This window comes from Ovis canadensis, chromosome 3, assembly GCF_042477335.2.
Source record: "Ovis canadensis isolate MfBH-ARS-UI-01 breed Bighorn chromosome 3, ARS-UI_OviCan_v2, whole genome shotgun sequence".
Taxonomy (NCBI): domain Eukaryota; kingdom Metazoa; phylum Chordata; class Mammalia; order Artiodactyla; family Bovidae; genus Ovis; species Ovis canadensis.
In genome coordinates this window covers 189,515,911-189,540,307 of record NC_091247.1, presented here as the reverse complement: position 1 = coordinate 189,540,307, position 24,397 = coordinate 189,515,911, and the positions used below count along the sequence as shown (strand labels likewise).

General features: G+C 42.9%; 1 long non-coding RNA gene and 2 other non-coding genes across 5 annotated transcripts in view; 1 reads left to right on the top strand and 2 right to left on the bottom strand.

Annotated features, from left to right (window-relative positions):
* The first annotated feature begins 255 nt into the window (after positions 1-255).
* The window catches only part of LOC138437692 (uncharacterized), a 47,284-nt gene continuing 23,142 nt past the window's right edge, over positions 256-24,397 (top strand). The window contains exons 1-3 of one of the 3 annotated variants that reach the window (XR_011256115.1): positions 256-397; positions 18,025-18,159; positions 18,407-18,460. This is a non-coding gene — a long non-coding RNA (uncharacterized lncRNA). The remainder of the gene's footprint in view (positions 398-18,024; positions 18,160-18,406; positions 18,461-24,397) is intronic. The other 2 variants (XR_011446590.1, XR_011256116.1) reach the window with 2 other exon arrangements.
* On the bottom strand, positions 4,969-5,074 carry LOC138438415 (U6 spliceosomal RNA). Its single transcript, XR_011256351.1, has one exon. It is a non-coding gene; the product is annotated as a U6 spliceosomal RNA (small nuclear RNA).
* On the bottom strand, positions 18,078-18,149 carry TRNAC-GCA (transfer RNA cysteine (anticodon GCA)). Its single transcript has one exon. It is a non-coding gene; the product is annotated as a tRNA-Cys (tRNA).

Below are 24,397 nucleotides of genomic sequence, written 5' to 3'. Positions count from 1 at the left end.
AAGTCTATATGCTTGTCAAGGTGCAAGCCTTAGAAGGATTCTGTTCTCCAACTGTTCCTGTGTCTCTCTGGGAGGAATTTTACTTTGCCTTTCATCTGAATAGTGGCCACTCATTGAGGAAGTCCTCCTCTGCTTTCTTAGCTTATGTCTCTAGTTTGCTTCCTGGCAATCCCCCACTGTAAACTCTGTTCATCTTCAAGCAAAATTAATACGTAACCATTCATCTATTTTGAATTTAAACACACAACGCTCTCTGAGCTTACTTGAAGAAAGGAACCAGAGAGGACTGAGTGTGTGTGGGCACCTGCAGTTGTGCTTAAGTAGCTCAGTTGTGTCTGACTCTTCGCGACCCTATGGACTGTGAGCCCAGTCTCCTCTGTCCATGGGGATTCTCCAGGTAAGAATACTGGAGTGGGTTGCCTTGCCCTCCTCCAGGGGATCTTCCCAACCCAGGAATGGAAACTAGGTCTCCCGTATTGCAGGTGGATTCTTTATCATCTGAACTGCCAGGGAAGCCCCTAGAAAGATTCATAATTAGAAGCTTCTTAGATGTAAAGAAAAAGGGCGGTGCTAACCTTCCAAATGTGGAGCCACAAGTAGTTTCTCAAAGGAGGGAAGGGGACCAGACAAGTCTGTCAAGCTCCTTCCAATTACAGGAGCCTCTGATTCACATCCTCTTTCTCAGAACAGGCAGGGGTTGGTTTTGTTTTTAAGACGGGGAGAGCATTGTCCCCTGATGTGGTGGGGAGGAGCGGGAGAGGAATCTCTTCAGGAAAGAGGAAGGGGCGGTCGAGTGGGGAGGGTGGTGAGACCCACTGCACGCACTTCCTGACTGAGGACGTCAGGCTGTTTGTCCTCAAGCCCTGCATGGATTTTGAGCATTTTCATAAATCCTCAGAACGAGTTCAGATCATCAGCTTGTACTTGACAGTTTTATTCCCTTGGCTCTCAGAAGGAAAAGTAAATCAAAGCTTGACTGCTCAGAACCTGACGAGACCATGTAATAAAGACGTTCCCCAAGGTGGAGGGCAGGTGTGGGGAGCCTCTCAGGTCTAGCGCAGATCCAGGCTGCCTCCAGGACACATCGCAAAATGCAGGAGTTACAAGATTGCCCAGCTCCACAGTGGAATATGTGAGCACCCTCAAGCTGTGTCACTCCAGATGGAAAGGCTCTGAAAGGAGAGGACAGAATGAGAGGGAGATGGTCTACATGCAGGCTGGACTCCTTTCAGGCAAAGGGAAGTAAGCAGCACAGCAATCGCCCTGCAGTGGGTGTGGGCTGAGCAGCATTTTAACACTGAGACTCCCCAAAGCCCTGGAGGAGAGCTGGGCCCTCAACAGGGTTTGAACTAAAATGTGGTTTCAACGTATGTGCTGATGTTGCCTCATTTCAAGGTTTAGTTTTTATTGATCCACTTGTGGGTGCATGCATGCTTAGTCACTCAGTTGTGTGACCCGATGTATTGTAGCCTGTCAGGCTCCTCTGTCCATGGGATTATCTCAGCAGAATACTGGAGTGGTTTGCCATTTCCTTCTCCAGGGGATCTTCCCGATCCAGGGATCAAACCAGTGTCTCCTGTGTCTCCTTGCATTAGCAGGTGGATTTTTCAACACTGAGTCACCAGGATTCACTTGTAGGCTGGAAGAAATGCAAGAGCCACACAAGTTATATGTTCTAAACAGTTCAGTTTGCCAAGGGCTTTGCAAATAAACCAGCCCTTCACTGGCCGTTCTGCCTTACAGACCCGTGCCTCTATGTAAGGATCCATGATCTCTCAGGATATTTCATCCTTTATGTGAAACACAGCAATTTAAGAAATAGGAAACTTGTATTATAATTTGCAACCTGAATAAATGCTGACTCTTACCTGAGTCCTGTTATCCTAGAAAACATTGGTGAGGATTAAGAAATCCCCCAGCAGCCTTTGCTTAATACTAAGACCCGTCCTTTCCTGGCCAATGTAGACAAGATGTCCCTTGTTCACTGTGACAAGGCCAGACATAGACCCTCATGATTTCCTTTCTTTGCCTCATAAATGATTAGCTGAACTGCTTGTCTCTACCAGTAAACGCACCACAATAATGTTAACCTTTGGTTAAGCTCTCTTCTTCCTCTAGGTCCTTGAACTTTGGCCCATCCTCAGTGACTTCCCCGGTGGCTCAGACAGTAAAGCATCTGCCTACAATGTGGGAGACCTGGTTTCAATCCTCAGGTTGGGAAGATCTCCTGGAGAAGGAAATGGCAACCCACTCCAGTATTCTTGCCTGGAAAAATCCCATGGACAGAGGAGCCTGGTAGGCTACAGTCCATGGGGTCGCAAAGAGTCGGACACGACTGAGCGACTTCACTTCACTTCAGCTTCTGAGAAAGGGCTTCCCCAGTAGCTGAGTGGTAAAGAATCTGCTTGCAGTGCAGGAGACACAGGAGACGCAGATTGGATCCCTGGGTCAGAGAGATCCTTTGGGAGAAGGAAATGGCAACCCAGTCCCGTATTCTTGCCTGAAAAATTCCATGGGCAGAGGAGCCTGATGAGCTACAGTCTATGAAGTCACAAAGAGTCAGACATGTTTGAACACACAGCTTCTGAGAATACGGTCAAACATTCTCTAATCTACCATCCATTCATGCCACTCTTTTTTAAGTTCTTTTTTATTTTCCAGTTTATTTTTGATTGCACTGGGTCTGCATTGCTGCTCATTGGCTTTCTCTTGTGATGGCAAGCAGAGGCTACTCTCTAGTTGTGGTGCACAGGCTTCTCATTGCAGTGGCTTCTCTTGTTGTGACTCTTGGGCTCCAGAGTTGTGTCACACAGGCTTAGTTGCTCTGTGGCACGTGGGACTTTGCTGGACCAGGGATTGAACCTGTGTACCCTGTATTGACAGGTACATTTTAAACCACTGGACCACCAGGGAAGTTCTCACACCACTGTTTCATCCCACTTCCCTGAGTCTGGCTCTTCCTAGCCTTGTTTACTCCTCTCTATAACAGAGGGAAAATCTGTTTGCCCAACTTTGAGATGCTTGCAGCAAACCTATGTCACAGCCTTTGCTCACTGCAGTATTTTCCTTCCCTCCTTGCAACAATCTTTTTGAATACAAGTCTCTTCTTAGTAAGTCTGGAATAGATACGCTTTGGACAAACCAGAAATAAAAGAGAACACTTCAACTTCATTTATGAGTAATCTTTTTTGTTTTCTTTTAAATATTCTGATTTTATTTTCAAGTTGTCATAAAAAAGAAAAACATTATTTAATGAACACATTTTAAAAAATTTACTGGCATTGATTGTTGATTTACAATGTTGTGTTAGTTTCAGGTGAACAGCAAAGTGAATACATATATCCCTTCTTTTTCCCCTTATAGATTATTATAGAGTATTGATGGAGTTCTCTGTGCTATACAGTAGGTTCTTATTATCAGTAGTTATCTACTTTATATATAGTAGTGGTATATGCATGAGCACCTTCTGATAGTAGAAGTGTTTTCATAAACTGAATATTAGTTGATTCTTCAGTCCCCTGATGGGTTTCCAGAGTGCATTGAGCATTGTGACCTCTGACAAATAATGAACTGAGTTGTTGTTTAGTCGCTAACTCATGTCGGAATCTTTTGTGACCCCATGGACTGTATCCCGCCAGGATCCTCTTATTCCCCAGAATCCTATTATTCCCACACAATAATACTGGAGTGGGTTGCCATTTCCTTCTCCAGAACAGGGTAGATTAGTCTAAGTTAAATGCCTAGCATGTTTTAGGCACTGTTGTAAGTACTTTACATATGCTATCTCATTTCATTTTCCCAGTTTCCATGTACTATTTTTATTTTCTTTTACAAAAGAGGAAACAGGCACAGAGAAGTTAAATAATTTATCCAAGGTCCCACAGCCGGTGTGAATGGTAGACTTGGGAAGCACAGTCAGGTCAGTCTGAAGCCATGGTTCAGCTGGTTAGCTACCATGCCACAGGCTTCCCTGGGGATGACTTCCTAGGATGCTCCTTCTGATAGCAGGGAACCAGAGGATAAGAAGCATGTGAAAAAAAAAAAAAAAGAAGTTTCCATAGCTGTCAGCTGGTAACTGGCCTGGCCTCTACAGCTGGGAACTGGTTTAGTACCTGCCAATCATAAACCTTTTCTCAGAAAGGCACTGTCTCCTGAGAACCCTCTGTGGAGTGAAACAGAGACCATTCTGCAATCATGCCTTCAGCACAAACCAAAGCAGCTCTTGCTGCTGCTGCTGCTGCTGCTGCTAAGTCGCTTCAGTCGTGTCCGACTCTATGCGACCCCACAGATGGCAGCCCATCAGGCTCCCCTGTCCCTGGGATTCTCCAGGCAAGAACACTGGAATGGGTTGCCATTTCCTTCAATGCATGAAAGTGAAAAGTGAAAGTGAAGTCGCTCAGTCGTGTCCGACTCTTAGCTACCCCATGCACTGCAGCCCACCAGGCTCCTCCGTCCGCGGGATTTTCCAGGCAAGAGCACTGGAGTGGGGTGCCATCGCCTTCTCCGAAAGCAGCTCTTAGAACCAGGGAAACAACCAAACTCCTGCCTCCTGCCCTGCGCTCCCCGCCACCATTTCCTAGCTGACACGAGTAACTGCCCCTTCTTTATGGTTCTTTCTGAATGACGGCGTTAGCTTGATCCCGTTCCTGTCATATATTTGATGAAAATCATTAAGATACTCAGTCACTAAATTACCCCTTCTTTCTGACTGCACCTGGTCCAGAGCAAGCCTCACCTGATGAACTCTTCCCTAAATCATCTAACAGAAACCCAAACCCTTTTATGAGCCCCTCCCAATTCCCTCCTATCTATGCGGCACAATTCCATGGTGTTTACAATCACCCTTGCCTTATTTTTTATAGTGAAAAACCACAAGTTCAGAATTAACTGCTAGGCGTTGTGGTTTTGACAAAAAGCGTTTCCTTGGGGGCTAAGACGCAAACGGTGTCTGGACGGTGGGGAAGGGCGCAAAATACGGAACGCTTCAGGAATTTGCGTGTCATCCTTGCGCAGGGGCCGTACTCATCTCTGTACCGTTCCAATTTTAGTCTATGTGCTGCCAAAGCGAGACCACCCTTGCTTTGTTTGACTACTGGTGGGAACTTAAGGGGCTGGTGGCTTTAACGCAAGACCGTAGTCCTACTCGATGGACATGCGTAAGCTCCGGGATTTGGTAACCGAAAGGAAGCCTGGCGCGCTGCAGTCCATGGGGTCACCAAGAGGCGGACAGGACTGAATGACTGAACTGTAGTCCTCCGAAGGCCCGAGTTTGATGCTTTTCCGTGCGCCACCTGGTGGTTATGTTATGCAATCGCAGGAGCTTTCATCTGGGCTGGTTCCTCAAAGGCCACTCCTTTGCCCCTTTCAGCTTACCATTCCTCTTCCTTTCCTTTTTTCCCTCTCTCTCTCTCTTTTTTAAGGCAGACGTGTTTAATTGTTCTCTTTTTTTTGCGTGTATTGAGTCTTCATTGCTGCTTGGGCTTTTCTCTAGTTGTGGTGAGTAGGGCTACTCTCGAGTTGCCGTGGGAGGGCTTCTCATTGTGGTGGCTGCGAATTGCGGCAGCTTCTCTTGTTCTGGAGCCTGGGCTCTAGGGCTTGCTGGCCTTAATAGTTGCAACACATGGGCTCAGTCATTGCAGGTCCCAGGTTCTAGAGCACAGGCTCGGTAGTTGTGGCCCTTGGGCTTAGTTGCTCCTCGGCATGTGGGACTTTTTTTTTTTCTGATCAGGGATTGAACTCCGTCTCCTGCATTGGCAAGGGAATTCTTTACCGCCCCCCCAACACACATCTGTCCCCAACCCCCGCCCCCGCTAATATCCCTCTAGAAAAGCCTTTATTTCCTTTAGGATAGTGTGAATGGTTGACCACACTGAACAAGTTTCTCTAACTTAGTTATCTTTGATTCAATTTCACCAGCTGGAGAATCTCAAGCTTCAGCCTTTACAGTCCCTGCACTTTCTCTATATACCTGTAAAAGGAGGAAGGGTCAGCAGAGGCCTCCGTGGGTACAGTTAGGCTCCGTATGAGGGAATAGGAGCCCCAGAAGCATCTCTACCACAGCTCCTCTTCCCAGAGTTTATACCCTTGAAATAAGGGATAAACCGCTCAGGTAAATTATTGTTTTAATATTTCCAAACATGAGGCACAAAAGTCACCAGAAATATTCTGGACTAGTGCAGAATACTGGCTTTAAATTTAAAAGTGTATTTTTGCTGTGACTTTTATTACCTATAATAAAACGTGTCCTATATAATAATGCACGGCTGTGGCCTAGGTGAAGTAATGTTGGTGTGGAAATGCAAATAGTCATGATGATATGACTGCAGAAGACTAAAAGCAATGACCGCTCTAGACAGTGACACAGTAATGAAAAAGGTTGGCATTGTCATGTAAGAACTTCCATTATAATTACACCACAAGAGGTTTCTAAGATGTTGTGATTGGAGCACATTAACACACTTTCCTATGACACTGCTTTAGCTACTTCCTAAGGCAATCCTCTCCTATGGTAAAACTGATATGATTTTTTTAAAAATCAGATTTGTAATTTTTAAAAGATATTTTCAGGTTATTTTAAAAAATACAAAACCTGTTTTACTTGATTAAATGATAGGTACTTTTAGTACATGATGTGATTTTTCTAACACTATTGCAAAGGGTGACTTTTATATGTCAGTTCTTTTAATTAAAAATTTTTTTTGGTTTGGCCATGTCACATGGCTTTTGAGTCATGAGGCTTGTGGGATCTTAGTTTCCCTACCAGGGATCAAATATGCCCCTTGCAGTGGAAGCTTGCGGTCCTAAGCACTGGACTGCTGGGAAATTCCCTATATATCACTTTTAAAGTTCCACAAATAATTCATTGATGAAGAAATTCTCATTGAAAAAAATTAAAATTCAGAAAAATACAGAGTAAATAGTAAAAGTCACCCATCATTCTCAACCCTTCCCCTGAATCTCACTCCCCTTCCCTAGAATGACAACTACTACCATTTTTTTGTGCTTCCTTCCAGAGCACTTTTTTTTGTTTGGCATTTACATTCACATTCACATATATGCACATATTTAGTAGATAATAATAGTGTTTCTTCTATATTAAGGTGTTTCAGATACATAGTTATCCTATTTAATCCCTGTAGAGGAGGCAAAATTTTACTTAACCTTTGGCTGAAGAATTGATGCTTTTGAATTGTGGTGCTAGTGAAGACTCTTTGGAGAAGGCAATGGCACCCTACTCTAGTGTTCTTGCCTGGAGAATCCCAGGGACGGGGGAGCCTGGTGGGCTGCCATCTATGGGGTCGCACAGAGTCAGACACGACTGAAGCGACTTAGCAGCAGTGAAGACTCTTGAGAGTTCCTTGGACTGCAAGGAGCTCAAACCAGTCAATCTTAGAGGAAATCAACCCTGAATATTCGTTGGAAGGGCTGTTGTTGAAGCTGAAGCTCCCGTACTTTGGCCACTTGAGGTGAAGAACCTTGTTGGAAAAGACCCTGAAGCTGGGAAAGATTGAAGGCAAAAGGAGGAGCGGGGTGGTAGAGGATAAGATGGTTAGATAGCCTCACCAACTTAATGGACATGAATTTGAGCAAACTCTGGGAGACAGCGGAGGACAGAAGAGCCTGGTGTGCTACAGTCCATGGGATCGCAAAGAGTACGGCACGACTTAGTGACTGAACAACTTAGAGTTTTCATCTGGGCATTAGATTTAAATTTACATGAGGCAGATTAACCAGAGAAAAGCATACATATTTATTTAGTATAATTTTAATGTGACAGGAAAGCCCTCATAAGGAAATAAAGGCCTAATGAGCAAAGACAGGTAACTGTGGAAAACTAACTAAAATAAACAAGGAGGCTAAAGAAAGATAAGAGTTACTTTAACAAGGTCTTTTTGCACAGAAGTCTCTTGCCTCCACCTTCCCACCCTTGATGATAAGGTTGTTTCCTTTCTGTAGGTGGACACCTCTCATAGGCTGGTTTCCAATTCCAACAGTGTGTGTGTGCTCAGTCGTGTCCAACTCCTGGACTGTAGCCTGCCAGGCTCCTCTGTCCATGGGATTTTCCAGGCAAGAATACTGGAGTGGGTTGCTGTTTTCTTCTCCAGGGGATCTTCCCTGCTCAGGGATCGAACCCAAGTCCCCTGTGTCTTCTGCATTCAGGGCGGATTGTTTACCGCTTGAGCCATCAGGAAAGCCATAGGGCAGTTTGTCTCCTGCTTTTAGGAAGAAAAGAGAGCTGGTCAGCTCACTTGCTGTGTACCTTTAGCTCAAAATAATCCTCAGGCCAAAGTGGCCTGTTTTGAGTTGCCATTCTCTGCCACCCTTCATCTTCACAACTGCCTTTGAGGCTGTGCCATTAGTTACCCATGTACAGAGAATATACAGTCCGTGGAATTTTCCAGGCCAAAATACTGGAGGGGGTAAGGTTTCCCTTCTTCAGGGGAATCTTCCCAACCCAGGGATCAAACCCACATCTCCTGTATAACAAGTGGATTCTTTACCAACTGAGCTATCAGGGAAGCCCCCAGCTCAAAATAATCCTCAGGCCAAAGTGGCCTGTTTTGAGCAGGCATACTCTGCCGCCCTTCATCTTCACCGCCACCTCTGAGGCTGTGCTATTAGTTACCCATGTACAGATAAGGAGCCAGAATCACAGAGGAGGTCGCAGTTCAAGTTGCACCACTGGTGAATAATGAAGCCAGATTTTGAGCTGTCTGGGCTCACTGTCCCGAACTATCAATCTCAACTCTGTATCACCTCCCAGTGGCAAGTTCAATATTACCCCAGCTGCTTTTTGGTTTTAACCACAGGAGTTGAGTGGGCTACATGTTTATTGCTATGTGGCTTTTCAGTGATAACTGATGAGACTGCAATGGTGGTCACCCGGGAAATTTGTGCAGCTGAATCCAGGCTGTTGCAAAGCTTCACTGTGGTATAAACACAGTAGGAATGCAGTAGAAAGTGCTGCTAACTTGAAGCAAGAAATGCAGTGGGTAAAACTACTGAGCCATGATGCTAAAACAAGAGAAGCCCAAGGGCAGCAATAAAAACCCAGTCAGTTCAGTTCCATTGCTCAGTCGTGTCCAGCTCTTTGCAACCCCATTGACTGCAGGACGGCAGGCTTCCCTGTCGATCACCAACTCCTGGAGCTTGCTCAAACTCATGTCCATCAAGTCGGTGATGCCATCCAACCATCTCATCCTCTGTCGTCCCCTTCTCCTGCCTTTAATCTTTCCCAGAATCAGGGTATTTTCCCATGAGTCAGTTCTTTGCATCAGGTGGCCAAAGTATTGGAACATCAGCTTCAACGTCAGTCCTTCCAATGAATATTCAGAGTTGATTTCCTTTAGGATGGACTGGTTTGATCTCCTTGCAGTCCAAAGCAATCTCAAGAGTCTTCTCCAATACCACATTTCAAAAGCATCATTTCTTCGGTGCTCAGCTTTCTTTATAGTCCAACTCTCACATCCATACATGACCACTGGAAAAACCATAGTTTTGACTAGACGAACCTTTGTCAGCAAAGTAATATCTCTGCTTTTTAATATGCTGTCTAGGTTGGTCATGGCTTTTCTTCCAAGGAGTAAGCATCTTTTAATTTCATGGCTGCAGTCACCATCTGCAGTGATTTTGGAGCCCAAAATAATAGTCTGTCAGTGTTTCCACTGTTTTCCCATCTATTTGCAATGAAGTGATGGGACCAAATGCCATGATCTTAATTTTCTGAATGTTGAGTTTTTCACTCTCCTCTTTTATTTTCATCAAGAGGCTCTTTAGTTCTTTGCTTTCTGCCAGAAGGGTGGTGTCATCTGCATATCTGAGGTTATTGATGTTTCCCCTGGAAATCTTGATTCCAGCTTGTGCTTCATCCAGCCTGGCATTTTGCATGATGTACTCTGCATTTAAGTTAAATAAGCAGGGTGATGATATACAGTCTTGACATACTCTTCACCCAATTTGGAACCAGTCTGTTGTTCCATATCCAGTTCTAATGGTTGCTTCTTGACCTGCATACAGATTTCTCAGGAGGCAGGTCAGGTGGTCTGGTATTCCCATCTCTTTAAGAATTTTCCACAGTTTGTTTTGATCCACACAGTCACAGGCTTTGGTGTAGTCAATAAAGAAGAAGTAGATGTTTTTCTGGAATTCTCTTGCTTTTCTGATGGTCCAATGGATGTTGGCAGTTTGATCTCTGGTTCCTCTGCCTTTACTAAATCCAGCTTGACCATCTGGAAGTTCATGGTTCATGTACTGTTGAAGCCTGAGTTGGAGAATTTTGAGCATTACTTTGCTAGCTTGTGAGATGAGTGCAACTGTGCGGTAGTTTGAACATTCTTTGGCATTGCCTTTCTTTGGGATTGGAATGAAAACTGACATTTTTCAGTCCTATGAACACTGCTGAGTTTTCCAAATTTGCTGGCATGTTGAATGCAGCCAAAACCCAGCAACAAAAACCCAGCACAGCCAAAAACAAACAAATGCGGTCAGTACAGTTGGTCTAAGCCTTTATGTATTGTCAAAAACTGGGATGGGTTTCTCCAAACTGAAAGATTTACTTACCTGTTTTTGTCAGTTGGGTAAAACTAAATTTGGGAATATTTCATCACCATCACTTTCTTGCTACATTCTTGACCTGCAGGGGGGTTTCCACAAAGACTGTTCCAAAATTTATCAAGAGTGAAAAAGTAGGTTTGTCCTTGGATTTCATTTTATGTCCCTGTCTTTGTTTCATTTATGTAGTAAAGATAATCCTGGCCATATCCCTTCAGAAAATTGAGGATTATATTAAAGGATATGTTAGTGACACTTTATAGTTTGTAAAGTGCTCAAAGTTCCTTTCTCTGACAGTTCCTCAAGCCTTCCTCTCTGGGCTGCAAAGATGGATGAATTAGTTCTTAGCATCAATCATTAAGAAACAGTTAATGAAAGTGCTCAGATATGATTAATGGTTTCTAAATAACATTCAACCAACACAGACTCTACCTCTGTAACCTCTTGCTATGACTATCTGGTTAATAGTGATAGAGCACTATTCACCATTGATATAAGCACATTCCCTTCTAGAGAATATAAATAAATAAAATGAAAACTGCATTAAGCGCCTGGCACTAGTAAGCATTCACTTATCTATTCAAATAATAAAAAGGAAACACTGATTCTGGTTCAGCTATATTAAAAGTTGACCTGTTTAAATTTATCACAACTTTCATATTCATCATTTTTTCTCATCTTAAGATTAAGGAAATAATGCTGCCATTGTTTTCATCTCTCAGATGTGTTATGAGATTGAGATCATATATGAAGCATTTTATTTCAATCTGTACATTTAATATATTGGCATTTTCTTTTCCATTATTACAAGTTTATTACAAGATACTGAACATAGTTTCCTGTGCTATGTACAGTGGGATCTTGTTATTTATCTGTTTTATATATAGTAGTTTGTATCTGCTAATCCCAAACTTCTGATTATCCCTTCCCCCCTTTCTGTAAGTTTGTTTTGTGTGAGTCTGTTTCTGTTTTGTAAATAATTTCATTTGTATCATATTTTACATTCTATGTATAAGTGATATCATATGATATTTGTCTTCTCTGTCTGACTTCCTTCACTTAGTATAATAATCTTTAAGTCCATCCATATTGCTCCAAATGGCATTCATTCTTTTTTTATGGTTGAGTGGGACTTCCCTGGTGGCTCAGATGGTAAAAGCATCTGCCTATAATGCGGGAGACCCGGGTTTGATCCTGGGGTCGGGAAGATCCCCTGGAGAGGAAATAGCAACCCATTCCAGTAGTCATGCCTGGAAAATCCCATGGATGGAGGAGCCTGGTGGGCTACAGTCAATGGGGTTGCAAAGAGTCAGACACAACGGAGTGATTCACTTCAATTCACTTCAGTATTTCACTGAATATATTTGGACATTTAGTTTGCTTCCATGTTTTGGCTATTGTAAGTAATGATATGAACATTGGGGTGCACGTATCTTTTCAAATTAGTTTTCTCTGGATATATGTCCAGGAGTGGGATTTCTGGATCATATAGCAACTCTATTTTTAGTTTTCTGAGGAAGCTCCATATTATTTTCTATAGTGGTTGTACCAATTACATTCCCACAGCAGTGTAGGAGGGTTCCCTTTTCTAATATATTATTTATACTTGTATCTTCCATTAAGGGCCACATAGGAAGGTTAGTTATCAGGATCAATGGGAAGCATCAGTGGTAATGGAAGCTGGCAGTGCTCAGGTCTGGGATTAAGCCAGGGGACCAAGGCTGGTTAAGCAGTAGATAGAGCAGGGACTTGGGGAGGGTGGGGAGCCTGAGAAGGGACACCTAGGGGAAAGAAGCATTTAGAGCTCAGGGGGGATCTCACCAAGTGGATGGAAATTAGTCAGCATTGGGAAGAGCATAGAAGGCAAAGGACTCACCAAATGTCAGATACAAGGCAAGAGACTGGCAATCAGTGGGAGCAGACAGTTCTAGTGCAGGAGTTAGCTGAACTTGCCCTGATTCACTGTGTCTGTGCCAGAATTCTTTTGAGCTTTGCTCGGTAAGGTTTTGCTGACACATGGAGCTGAGGCTGGAGTCAACACTTAGAGAGAAGTGGTCACCATCTAATCAGGCCATGTTGCTTGCAGCTGTTGCCATGTTACACGTGTATATTCATGGTCCCATCTGCTGCTAACTGAGTCATTCTTGCAAAGAAAGTATCAATTCAATTATGTGCATCATATACCTTACACAAATCCTGTGAGTGCTATTACAAAAATAACACGTTTGGGAAGCACAACAAATGCTTAAGTTGGCAATTTTCACATGTGATTCTGATAGTGCTGTTAACCTTGGTGGAAGATGTGAATGTTACAAATACTATCTACTAACATTCACCCACTTTTCTTCAGTGTTTTAATATTTGCCATAGGCTGTAGTTCTCTGCAATGCCACTAAACTTAATATTTATTAATTGTTATATTTATTTCCAATATTTATAATCATGAATAAAGAGTAGGAAGAATGTTGGCAGTATTTTAAGGAAAATGGTTTTGGGGCTTCTTGGGAATTCTGGTATCTCGTTCCTAAATCCCGAAGATTAATATGTGTCAGGAATTTGAAAACTTTACTCTAGTTTAATGTTCTCTGTTGTATTTGGGAGTGTTAAGGCTTTGCAAATGTGGAGAAGCAAGGTCTTGCAAATGGTTGTGGGCTCCAGTTGTAACATGGTGTGAAGTCTCAAGGTGGAATGTCAGGGTGAGCGACAGTGTGGTCAGTGCTTTTCCATCTATGAAGGGTGGCTTGTAATTAAAATATTCTTCCAGGTTAAGCAAAATATTATGTAGATTAAGATACTTATGTAGGTTATACAGGCAATAAAATCACAAGGATGAAAAATTTTGACTTAATTTTCTCCCTGTTATTAGAAACGTTATAGAATCCAAGAATGTGAGATTAAAATGGAAGATGAACTTGATGTTTACAGAAAGTTCCTTTTTAGAAATAATGATTCATGATCATGGCAGAGCTGATTCTGTGTGTTGACCAGATCATTTCATTTCCTTTTGAGCTTGCAGGAAGTCTACATTTCCCAGGACCCCGTATATAAACTTCCTCACGCTCTTTTAGTCGGCTGTCTCTCCATCTGGGAGGCTGACAGTGAAGACTCTGAGTTGGCAGAGGTGTGTGATGGAAGCAGCGCTAATCCTGGAAGTTGCTGTTTAGAGAATAGTTGTCCTGGAAAACCCTCTGACCAGGAACATCAGCACGATCGAGAAACAAATTTCTATACTATTCAGCCATTGAGAGTTCAGGGTTTATTTGTTACCTGGCAGAGCCTAACTATCTTAACACCAGGCTATGATCATCCTTACTCTTTACTGGAAAGAGAGGCCACCTCAACATGAGGAGGAACAGCGTGTGGGATGTATAGTGTGGGGAGTGACTGCACAATAAGGCATATTCATACTGTTTTAAGGGCTTCCCTGGGCTTCCTAAGTGGCTCAGTGGTAAAGAACCTGCCTGCTAACGCAGGATCTCCTGCAGGAGACATAGGTTTGATCCCTGGGTTAGGAAGATCCACTGAAGAAATGACAATCCACTCCAGTATTCTTTCCTGGAGAATTCTATGGACAGAGGAGCCTGGTGGGCTACAGTCCATGGTGTCACAGAGTGGACTCAACTGAGCGACTAAGTGTGCGTATGCACACACACACACACACACACCCTAGTATGTGAGCGACATTACAGGAAAATGCATTCCCCACATGTGGAAATGATGTGCCCTTGAGAAATGAACAAACAAAACTTGCTTCTATTGAATCAGGCTACCATCAGTTGAAACAACTCAAGAAAAGCTCTTTTCATCAAACCATGGAGGAGCCTCCATCAGTGTTCCTCTACCCAGTTTGTTCATTATGTTGTAATAAATCACAGTGTATTGTTCTTTGTACAGTAGACTCTTGGGAATGTGGTGGTGTAAGTCTCTATCTCTGTGTCTTGTCAAAGCTGACTTTGGGGCCAGATCCTGAATGTGAGGTTCCCACCAGCTCTCTGCTTCCCAGGAAGACCCTCTTTAGCAGGCAGCAAGGCTTGCCAGCCAAAGCTTCTCACACCAAGTTGTCTTTTAAATGGTTTATAGTAACTTAGGCCTTAAAATAAGCAGATTGTCAGCAACAGGAAATACCTGAAAAGGGAAAGCATGCTGGACAGCGATTAGTGCAAGATCACTCAGCAACACTGGGTGTCTTCCTGGGAGCAGAGCCGCGGGAACCGAGAGGGCTGCATGGCTGCCATTTTCTTGACTGAGAGTTTAGTTTGGTCTAGAATCTGCCTCCTGTCTTGACAGAAACAGCACTTATGCAGATAAATGTAAGTGCAACAGTTTATCTAATTTAAATAAAAAATCTAAGTTCAGATTCTTACTTAGATTCGGTGTTTCAGAGTTCAAAGAGATAAGAGAATCCACTCTAGCAGATGAGGCTACTGGGGACTTGTCAGAAATGGAATAATTCTATAAGCCATTAAGAGAATGGAGAAGTGAGAATCAAGACTACATTTGTACAGGAGATGTGTTCAGTGACATAGCAAAACTCAAATTACATTCTGAATCTCTGGCAGAATCAAATTACGTTCTGAATCTCTGGCAGTCTCTCAGCTACAAATACTAAATTGTACAAGTCCCAGCTGAATCAATGCATGAAACAGCTCCTTATTAAACCACACTGGAAACAGCCCTCCCTCACTTACAGCTCCCTGAGCAAGTTATTTATGAATGACCTGATGGTGCCCCTTGGTGGCCACCCTGGGAAATCACCTGGCACAGGTGCTTCCTTGTTTTGTACTGGCCATCTCTTTACTCTTGTGCTTATAGTGCAGCATTTCTGAGAATCAAAAGTTTGAAAGTTGGATTTAGGTGCTCTATATGAACTTATGTGTCATGGGAGTTTTAGTTGTTAAAACTAAAGAGAACTAAAATGAGTAATCAAATCGTTAATTTTATTTCACACTCTTCAAATATTTGTTTCTAATACCTGGCTCATATTCTTTAATTCTTTTCTTTTCCTTCATAGTTCGACTAGTGAGCATTCAGCAGAAACTCAGGAGGTGCTCTTTTGAGAACCCTTTCTGTCTCAATTGTATTCTATTAATGTGGTCTACCACCCTTATGGCAGAAAGTGAAGAGGCTCAAAAGCCTCCTGATGAAAGTGAAAGAGGAGAGTGAAAAAGTTGGCTTAAAGCTCAACATTCAGAAAATGAAGATGATGGCATCTAGTCCCATCACTTCATGGGAAATAGATGGGGAAACAGTGGAAACAATGTCACACTTTATTTTTTGGGGCTCCAAAATCACTGCAGATGGTGACTGCAGCCATGAAATTAAAAGACGCTTACTCCTTGGAAGAAAAGTTATGACCAACCTAGACAGCATACTCAAACGCAGAGACATTACTTTGCCAACAAAGGTCTGTCTAGTCAAGGCTATGGTTTTTCCAGTGGTCATGTATGGATGTGAGAGTTGGACTGTGAAGAAAGCTGAGGGCCGAAGAATTGATGCTTTTGAACTGTGGTGTTGGAGAAGACTCTTGAGAGTCCCTTGGACTGCAAGGAGATCCAACCAGTCCATTCTGAAGGAGATCAGTCCTGGGTGTTCTTGGAAGGTCTGATGCTAAAGCTGAAACTCCAATACTTTGGCCACCTCATGCGAAGAGTTGACTCACTGGAAAAGACTGTGATGCTGGGAGGGATTGGGGGCAGGAGGAGAAGGGGATGACAGAGGATGAGATGGCTGGATGGCATCACTGACTCGATGGACGTGAGTCTGAGTGAACTCCGGGAGTTGGTGATGGACAGGGAGGCCTGGCGTGTCAGTTCATGGGGTTGCAAGGATTCGGACACAACTGAGCGACTGAACTAAACTGAACTGAATGTGGTCTATTTGTTGTTTTCATTTTTAAACAGTTTCTTTGATTTTTTTTTTTCATTGAAATAAGGGAAAACTATGGCTCAGGGTGCTCAAAACCAGTGCTCTGTGACAACCTAGAGGGGTGGGATGGGTGGGAGGTGGCGGAGAGTTTTAAGAAGGAGGGGACATATGTATACCTATGACTGATTCATGTTGATGTATGGCAGAAACCAACACGACATTGTAAAGCAATTATCCTCCAGTTAAAAATAAATTTTAAAAGGCAAAAAATAAAAAACGAAATAAGAGGAAACAGTAAAGTATTAAATCACATGGGCAAACAGTGCCACAGATGGCAGCCTGTACTTTTGGCTGGCAGGAAACTCCGGACAAGAGCCCAACTCCATTATTTGCTGAGCACCATTGTTTACCATGTAAAAGTGTAGGTTTGAATGTACAGTGCTTGAAAATCAATAACTGTTATAATATTTTCTTTTTCTTTTTGGAGATTCTATCTTTTTTTTTTTTTTCCTTAAAACGGATTTACTTGCCTTCCAGGTTTTTCTTCCACATGTATACATATTGTTTTAAGGAAAATGTCTTCTGTTACTTCTAATTCCATGTACAGGTGCAAAACCACTGCTGATAGTGACTGGGGGCAAAAGCCATATAAGTCCTGAATGAAATAAGACTTTCTAAAAACATAGTGTCAACTTCTAAAGCCTTTCAGTTACCCAGATGTTTCTTTTCATCTTGTCAGGAATTTCCCTACTCCTTTTCATTCATTTAGAAGTCGACTTTCTTTTTCTTAAAGTGTCAACCTTCAAGATAAATAAAAAGCTGCTGATTATATTTAGAATATTTTTTGTTATTTTCTGCTATTACAACAGATTGGTTTGTTTCTTTGGTTGAAGGATAATTGCTTTACAGAATTTTGTTGTTTTCTGTCAAACCTAAACATGAATCAGCCATAGGTATACATATATCCCCTCCCTTCTGAACCTCTTTCCCCTTTCCCTCCCCAAAGAATGGTTTTAAATTTGTTTTTAAACTGCAAACATGGAAGTCTTAAGTGACAGCATGGCTTAAACAATCTTTTGTTTGAGGGCCTAGGAACTAAATATTATCAATTACAATGTTTCTGTGTAAAGATATACATATTCTAATTTCTGAAGTAACAACACTTACTATCCTTGAGCTATTTGTGATATTTTCATTTGATTTTTAAAAAATGTACTTATTTATTTATTTGGCTGTGCTGTCTCTTAGTTGTGACACTTGGGATCTTTAGTTACAGCGTGTGGGATCTAGTTCCCTAACCAGGGATCGGTCCAGGGCCCCTTGCTCATGTTGGGATCTCTAAGTCTTAGCCACTGAGCTGCCAGGGAAGTCTCTTCTTCAGTGTTCTTTAAGCTTCTAAGGATTACTTTGGGCTGAGAATGAGAGACTGACTTTGTGAAATACTGCCCGTCCCTCTTCTCAGTAGCAGCTAGAACTGGACAGCCCAGACTCTGGTGAGTTTCAGATGTTGTGAAGTGAAGTGAAGTGAAGTGAAGTGAAGTCGCTCAGTCATGTCTGACTCTTTGCGACCCCATGGACTGTAGCTTATCAGGCTCCTCTGTCCATGAGATTTTCCAGGCAAGAGTGCTGGAGTGGATTGCCATTTCCTTCTCCAGGGGATCTTCCCAACCCAGGAATCGAACCTGGGTCTCCTGCATTGCAGGCAGATGCTTTACCGTTTGAGCCACCAGGGAAGCCTGCCAGGTAAGTATGGATGATAGTAAAGCCTGCCAGGTAAGTATGGATGATAGTAAAGCCTGCCAGGTAAGTATGGATGATAGCATGGATGATAGTAAAGTTCCTTTACATTCTAACAGTCTATGATTCTAGAACTGAGCATCAGTTTCCTCTCATGAACAGCTGTGCAGATTAAATGAAATACTTTATGTAAATGATGTGAAATGCAGTACTTGGGTGCTACCGGTCATGACTGCATCATCCCTGTTCACAGTGGCAACCCCATGGACTGCAGCCTGCCAGACCCTCTGTCCGTGGGATTTTCCAGGTGAGAATACTGGCGTGGGTTGCCATGCCCTCCTCCAGGGGATCTTTCTCACCCAGGGACTGAACCTGCATCGCCTGTGTCCTGCATTGGAGGGCAGATTCTTTACCACAGCACCACCTGGGAATCCCAATTATGGACTAGAAGGTCTAAATCTGTCTGCTGGAGACAGGAAAGTTGGCGAGGACTGTCAGTCTACCATTTCATCTGTTTAAAACACTTAATTAAAATACAGAGTAGTTTGAGCTTGGTGATGAGAAAGCTTTTCTTTCACCCTCCCAATCCTCCTAGCTGTGTCTGCTTTATTTTCAGAGGCTGTTAACATGCCTACAGCTACTGCACTGCTGCTGACAGATTGTTACTCCCCTGATCACATGTCTACCATGACTCCCAGCTGAAATTCCTAATGGAATCTAAGCTTCTAAGTCTGGCAATTGAGCTGTCCACCAGCTGGCCCCACCCTGTCTTTCTAATTTTGTCTTATATTTCCTGGAGCCCATGAATACCCCTCTCCAGTTAGACTGGCCTCTTAATTCTTTCCACAATGAACTTGTAAATTCTGGCCTTTCACTCTGTGCCCGAAATATCTTTCTCTTCTCTCACCCCCAAGTCTAAATCCTTAAAGGATAAAGGAATAGAACCTGGTCTTTATGTGCGCAGTTCTGGAACCAGACTGCCTATGTCTGTCATCTCAGCTCTGTTGTGAATTGTGTATGAGATTTCAAGTACACGACTTACCCTCTCTGTGCCTCCAGAGGTCACAAGAACACCTACATTCTAGACCCATTTTGAAACTTAAAAGACAATTTATGTAAAGTACTTAGAACAAAGTCTAGCAGGCAGGATGTGAGCTCCTATTGCTCATGCTGCCTTCTTGGACCTGAGCCTTTTCTGACCACCGTGTCACAGCAGTTCATATGTTCTAAGTTCTAAGTTCCTATGTTGTCTCCGCTGCTTGTTTGCCACGTATTCATTCATTCCACACATGTTGGTTGGATGCCTGTTACGTGCCACACAGTGTACTCAGTGCTTAAAACAAAGCAAAGGCCTTGTTTTCGTGGAGCTTGTAGTCTAGTTGTTGGGAGACAGGCAGTGGACGATTAAGAAAGTGAGACGAATGATAGGTCAGATGGTAATAAGTGCAACGAAAATAAGTTAGGCAAGGGATTGGGAGTGTGGAGTGCCCATGGCGGTGTTATTTTATATCAGTTGGTCAAGGAGACTCCTTGAAGAGGTGATCTGTAAGCAGAGCACAGAAGGAAGGAAGGGAGAACTTAAATATCTGGGGGGAAGAACAATGAGCAGCTGGAGGGAGGAGCAGTAAGAAGGCCGGGACAGAAGCCTCAGAGTGGTGCGGGGAGGGGGCTGCGGACAGGAGCAGAGCTGTAGTGGGGGCCTTGGAAGCCCAAAAGGACTTGGCTTTCTATGAGAAGAAAAGCAGTTTGTACATTTGTGGTTTCCCTGCCCATGAATACTGTCTCTATCAATTAACTCCCATGTCTTTAGCTTTCCCCCTGTCCATTGTTTTTCACTTTTCCTCAATGTAAAACAAGCGTAGATGTAGTTATGGATTTATGAGTTTCATCCTCTGGTTTATATCCCTCATCTGGCAGTTGCGTCCTTTCCTCACCTTCCATGTCCACACCAGAGTCCCGAAAAATGTGTGATCATGTGATCATAGCTCTGCTGAAATGGCCCTGATCAAGGTCACCATTAGATACTTTTCAAACATTTATCTTCCTTAGCCTCCCTGTAGCATTTGAAACTGTTAACTTTCCTTCTCCTTAGTTTCTAGGACACAAAGCTTTATGACTTTCTTCCCTCCTTTCCTTCTTTCCTTTCCCACCCCTGTTTGGCTACTCAGTGATGTCACTAAGAACCCAGGCTCTTTCCCCTAGACTTGATTCAGTGGTATCTCCCTCTGTGGTCACCAGGTGGTGCTGAAATCTCTGGTGGGTATCTGCCACCGGGACAGTGTCCCATGTATTTCATATCATTTTACCACTGAGGCTTTCCATTCCTCCAAATAAAATTTTTGTTTACTTCAACCCGCTTTAACCTATTCCCCTTATTCTGCTTTTTCTTCTTAGCGATTATCAATAGCCGACATACGCCTTTCTTTCTTATCCATGAAAAAGTAGACTCTGTGAAGTTAAGGAGTTTCATCTCAACTATATCCCCACAGCTTTGGTGCCTGGTAGGCAATCAGTCCTTGCTTGCTGAAGGGACCAATGACTCTCATTTATCAGAACTGGGTCACATGCCCACCCTTAAACCCATCCCTGGAAAGGGGGAGACGATTGCTGTTAACTGGCTTGGATGGTCCACCGCTCACCCTCAGCTGAGTACATTGTGGCCCAAAATTAAAGAAAGGAGAATGGCTATTGGGTAAACAACCAACAGAGAGCCAGTTTTTAACTTCTCTACCTTTTCATTTAGTGTTAGCAATCCTCAAGATTCGTTCCTCGGCAGTTGTTTCTTTATATCACAAACATCTTTCTTGGGTGATTCCATTCCTTCCTGGCTGCCACTTATAGACTGGTGCTGCCTACATATGTGTTTCTAACTCAGTTTTCTCTCTGGGGTCCCAGACTTTTCCTAGGGTGACTAGCTGTCCTGCTCTGCCTGCAACTGTCCTGGTTTTAGCACTGAAAATCTCATGTTCCAGGATACCTCTTGGGTCTGGGCACCTGGTCACCTTGCAGACTGTCTACACCACATCCAAACCAGAACTCTCTTGAACTCCAGAAATATATTCAGCTGCCTCTAGAATATCCCTTAATCTCAGATTCCCTCAGTTACCTCAAACTCAAGATGAACTCAAACTGAATTTATATATTCCATACAAAATTTTTTCTTGGACTTCTCTACTTAGGGAAGTATTGCCACTTTCCATTGTTGATGGTAAAGAATCTGCCTATAATGTAGGAGACCTGGGTATGTGCAGGAGACCTCATTTCAATCCCTGGGTTGTGAAGATCCGCTGGAGGAGGGCATGGCAACCTACTCCAATATTCTTGTCTGGAGAATCCCCATGGACAGAGGAGCCTGGTAGGCAACAGTCCATGGGGTCACAAAGAGTCGGACATGACTGAGCGAGTAAGCACAACTAGGCGCACATACAATTCTTCAAGTCAGAATGATGGGTGTTATCATCAAAGGAAAAAAACCTACAGTGCATTTGCCTTAGTTCTCCACAAAATTTCCAGATTCTACCAAGACTCTGAAAAGGTCTCTTAGAGTGTATTGCTCAGGTAGAAAAACAGCTGACTGCCACATTTCTGAGTATAATGTTTCTGTGTCTCTTGAATCTGTTCTTTCTCTCCATTCCTGCTGCAGTCTTCATAAGGTCATCATTTTTGCTGGAATTAAGCAATCATCTCTTATCTGATTTCCTTGACTCTAGTCATACACTTTCCGTGATCCATTCTGCATACTTTCAACATCTTATCTTAGTTCTTGATGCTTAAAATCATCAGCGGTTCAATTTTATGAGTCCCTCCTCCAACCTACTGTTCCTGCTCTTTCCCCCTTTACTCTCTCAATCTAGCCACTCTGAACTGCTTCAGTTGCAGAACACATTCTGCACTCTCACCCATCCACCTTTCTCCTCCCCACCCCCTTGACTTGAAGTTCCCCTTTCCCAATCCAGCCCCATGAACTGCTAGAGAGCTGTAGCAGCACAGTGGTTATGAGTATGGGTGGTTAAACTCATCATGCCTGGTTAGAGCTGCTCAGCATTACCGCTGCAGAGCTGTGTGACCTTTAACAGGTCCCTGAGCTTCACTGAAGCTCAGCTTCCTCATCTATAAGTTGGACAGAATATTTGTCCTTACCACGTAGTGTTGTCATGTGTTCAGTCGCTAAGTCGTGTCCGACTCTTTTCTACCCCATCGACAGTAGCCTGTCAGGCTCCTCTGTCCATGGGATTTCCCAGGCATGAATAATGGAGTGGGTTGCCATTTCCTCCTCCTGGGGATCTTCCCATCCCAAGGACTGAAACTGTGTCTCCTGCGTCTCCTGCATTGGCAGGAAGATTCTTTACCCCTTGGTCACCTGGAAAGCCACATAATGTTATAGAGAAGATTAAATGAGACAATGATCTGTTAATAATGCTAACTACTCTTATACCAAGAATTAGCTTAGGCTTTTCTTAAAGAAGCTTCTTCCCTGGCTCCGAATTTGGATTAGGAAGATCGCTTCTGAGTGCTTTCAGCACCCTATACTTAGTGCTAGAATTGATCAAACTGTGATTGTCCTTCCAGTAATTTTCTCCATAAAATGATAAGGTTCCTGAGGACTTTGATTAATTTTATCATTGACTTTTAGGAACTACCTTATGACCTGGGCACAATATGAACTCCCTCTTGCTCAATTTATCTTTCCTGTCCCTTGCTTGAAGATAAGAACAGTGTTTAATAGTTCTTTGTATCTTCCATAGGCCCTGGTTACACTATACCTCTCCATGCATGACTTTATCTATTCAGTATATCTAGTGTTCATTTTGCTTGGTGGGAAATATATTCTGACAGCTCCTAGGAGTCAGGTGGTTCGAAGGAGTCTTCTTAGTTCCAAGTCCAAATTCAGTCATTTCCTCCCTTAGGCCATGCCATCTGAATCAGGAGGCAGGGTCACAGTGCAGACAAGCTGGAGGAGACAGCCCTCTAGAACAGAGCATGGGCCCTTCTATGGCCTGAAGGAAAGGTGGTTACCAAGAAGGTGGGTTGTGAGCTGAGGGAACTTATCTATTTTATTGTATTTATTTATTTTAGAAAAGATTTTATTTATTTATTTATTTATTAATGACTGTGCTAGGTCTTTGTTGCTGCTCATGGCTTTCTCTAGTGGCAGCGAGTGGGGGCAATTCTCTAGTTGCAGTGTGTGAGCATTGTTGGGTGTCTTCTCTTGTTGGGGAGCATGGGCTCTAGGGCCCAAGGGCTTCAGTAGTTGCAACATGCGGGTTCAGTAGCTGTGGCTCATGGAGTCTAGAACTGAGGCTCAGTACTTGTGGCACATGGACTTAGTTGCCCTGGAGCATGTGGAATCTTCCCAGACCAGGGACAGAACCCATGTACTCCACATTGTCAGGTGGACTCTTAACCACTGCATCACCCAGGAAAGTTCAAATTTGTCAATGTCAGAGAAATAAAGATATTTCCAGATAAACAAAAACCAAGAGAATTTGTTTACAGTAAATGAATAGTAAAATAAATCTTTCGAGGTTGAATTAAAAGGACACTAGAAATATGTTTTTTGTTGTGACACTTTTTTCTTGTTCTATATGATTTAAAAGGCAACTACAGAAAGCAATAAATATAAATTTATGCTAATGGGCATAGAAAGGCTTCTTGGCGGCTCAGACAGTAAAGAATCCACCTGTAATGCAGAAGACCTGGGTTTGATTCCTGGGTTGGGAAGATTCCCTGGAATAGGGAATGGCAACCCACTCCAGTATTCTTGCCTGGAGAACTTCATGGACAGAGTGGGCATAGACTGTATGAAGATGTAATCTGTATGGCATTAATGGCACAAAAGAGATGGGGAGGAATGAAGAGCAAAAATTTTGGATACTATTGGAATTAAGTTGGTATTAATCTGAACTGGTTTTATAAGTTAATATAATAATTGTAATCCAAGAGCAACCACTAAGAAAATAACTCAAAAATGAATACCAGAACAAACAACAATGGAATTAAAACAGTACACCAGAAAAGATCTGCTTAACGGAAAGGAAGGCAGTAATGGAAGAACAAAGACAGAAAAAAAAAAAAAAACAACCCCAAAAACCATGAGACAGGGAAAACAAGTAGCAAAATGGCAGAAGTAAGTCTGGCTTTAGCAGTATACACTTAAATGGATTAAAATGCCAATTAAAAGGCAGAAATTGGCATAATGAATTTTTTAAAGATCATGATTTAACTATATGCTGTCCAGAAGAGG